At 41.6% G+C, this 2470-nt stretch overlaps 1 non-coding gene across 1 annotated transcript; it reads right to left on the minus strand.

Moving 5' to 3' along the window:
* Positions 1–506: 506 nt before the first annotated feature.
* On the minus strand, positions 507–609 carry LOC139013312 (U6 spliceosomal RNA). Its single transcript, XR_011471975.1, has one exon. It is a non-coding gene; the product is annotated as a U6 spliceosomal RNA (small nuclear RNA).
* Positions 610–2470: the final 1861 nt, after the last annotated feature.

Here is a 2470-nt window from a genome sequence, read left to right on the forward strand (position 1 = left end):
AAAAATAAGAAAAAAGGGGGCCAATTATGAAAGTGGGAAGAGGAAGAGGAGTCATTCAAGGAAAATGAGAAGGATTAGTCAGAATGCCAGAAGAGAGCATTGTCATCGCACCTGAAATGGCAGAGTGTTAATTAGAAAGGGGTAGTCAAAGGATGTCGCATTCCCCAAAATACCTATTAGGCTGAGTGAAAACAATCTATTCTTTTTGATAATTAAAAAATCACTCATGGCATACAGTCACAGAAGTAGTTTCATTCTTGTGATTAGGCAGGAACCTATAATAGAAGTAAGGAAGTCCTTTCCCCCCATTTTTTCTTTTTTAAATTGTTGTTTAATGGAGTGAGAGCTACATGAAGTTTTATGGGATGGTTGCATTTTTTTATACAATAGAAAAGTATTTATGGAACAACTGAAGTTCATGTAAGAGATGCTGCAAATAGAGCAAAGAGACAGAAACAACTGATGGAGCCTGATTCTAGTCAGCCAAGACAGAACACATTATTTTTTAAAATATGGAACACTTCATGGATTTGCATACTATCTTTGCACAGGGCCCATGCTAATCTTCTATGTGTCATTCCAATTTTAGCATATGTGCTCATGAAGCAAACAGAACACAATTTTATATATGTGAATTTTAAGACTTGCTAGTCTTGACGTGAAAGTCCGTGACTTCCTGGAGCTCAAAAAGTTGAAAATTAATTTCATTAATTGATTCTATCCATCTTCTAACACATATCTATTCTTATATTCTCTCTCCTGGTGACCCAGTCTCTAAATGCAAAGTCTCGAAATCATTTTATATTTCTTCTTTTAACCACTGTCGATTCCTCTGATCTGTCCTGTCACCTCCCATCCAATCAGATGCAAAGCCCTAATAATTCTTCCCTTAAGTATGTCTGGAGTCTATCTTATTTCTTACACAAGTTTCTCTTTTTTGTGTGACCCCCACTGAATTGGAAGGTCTTTCAGGATGAGGCTTGTTCTTTATGATTTTTCTAACTTCAACCCCTCAAGGTGTGTGCAACATATTCAGTAAGTTTTGTGGCAATGAACTGAATCATCTGGTCCCTGGTTTTCCAGTTTCACGCCCTATTACCCCTCACCCTACACTCCAGCCACACTGTACAATCTACCCTCCACCAATGCCCTGGGTAATTCCATGTTTTCTTGTATTTACACAGCTATTACTTTGCCCTGGAATGCTCTTTACAATGCAACGTCCATCTGGAAAGTGGAAGATGACTTGGAAAAGTTAGAAGAATTAACGCCCCTGCGAAATTTCCCCTTATTTCTCTACCAGTGTGCAGACCTTGCTTTAGAATACCAAACTTCTTTTCCTTTCTGGTACACAACAAAACAGTTCCCAGCCTCACTTGTTGTTTGGCATGGCCATAGAATGTGAGTGGAAACTGTATGTACTCTTCTGCCTGACCATAAATTCTTCCCAGTTGTCGTTTTTCATATCATTTCCCACTTTCAGACGGCTGGTTTAAAGAGCCCGTCAAAGGAGATCTCACAAGCTATGTGTTGAAGATGGCACTGCAGCCATGTGCTTCTTAACCTGGGGAATACGTTCTGAGAAATGTGTCATTAGGTGAACTGGTTGTTGTGTGAACATCATTGAGAGCCCTTACACAAACCTAGATGGTATAGCCTACGACTGTCACTGTATGTGCGATGCTTTTCTGTAACTGCAAGTGCAATAGACTTGTTGACACCGGCATCACCACAAACACCTGAGTCGGTGTAGTGTGGTGACAGCTGGCTTTCCTTTTTGTTGTGCGAGTGCCTGAGTCGAGCTTCAATTGCCCAGGCATCCATGTCTAGGCTGGCACCCATTTCGCAGAGGCATCTGCTTTCGGGAAAGCTACTACCAATACGTGTGTTGCCAGCCACGACTAGATGAAGAGCCAGGCTGCCTCCCTCCGTGGATGCTCCTTTTTTAAAGAAATCTTGGTTGCTTTAGATACAATTTGGACTACTTGGTGTTTTTTTCTTCCTGTGCTTTATTATTATTTCTCTTCCTGTGCTTTAAATTCCCACTCTTCCGTTTTAAATTCACCAATAATGAGTGAGCCCTGGCCTAGCGGATTTAGCTCAGTGGATAGAGCCTCAGCCTGCTGATTGAAGGGTTCCGGATTCAATTCTGGTCAAGGGCACATGACCAGATTGTGGGCTCCAACCCCAGTAGGGGGCATGCAGGAGGCAGCGGGTCAATGATTCTCTTTCATCATTGATGTTTCTTTCTCTCTCTCCCTTTCCCTTCCTCTCCGAAATTAATAAAAATATATTTTTTTAAAAAGGAAAAAAAGAGTGAGCCCATGAAAGCCTATGCCCCTACTCTCAACCTCAATAAATCCAGAGCCTTAGGCCCACGCTTGTGCATGTTTGTGGTGGGTCTGTCTCTCTCTCTCTCTCTCTCTCTCTCTCTCTTTCTCCTCTCTCTCTTGCTCTCACTCTCACTCCT

This window comes from Myotis yumanensis, unplaced genomic scaffold (assembly GCF_028538775.1).
Source record: "Myotis yumanensis isolate MYYU_CA2020_CCGP unplaced genomic scaffold, mMyoYum1.0.hap1 SCAF_6, whole genome shotgun sequence".
In the NCBI taxonomy this organism is placed as follows: domain Eukaryota; kingdom Metazoa; phylum Chordata; class Mammalia; order Chiroptera; family Vespertilionidae; genus Myotis; species Myotis yumanensis.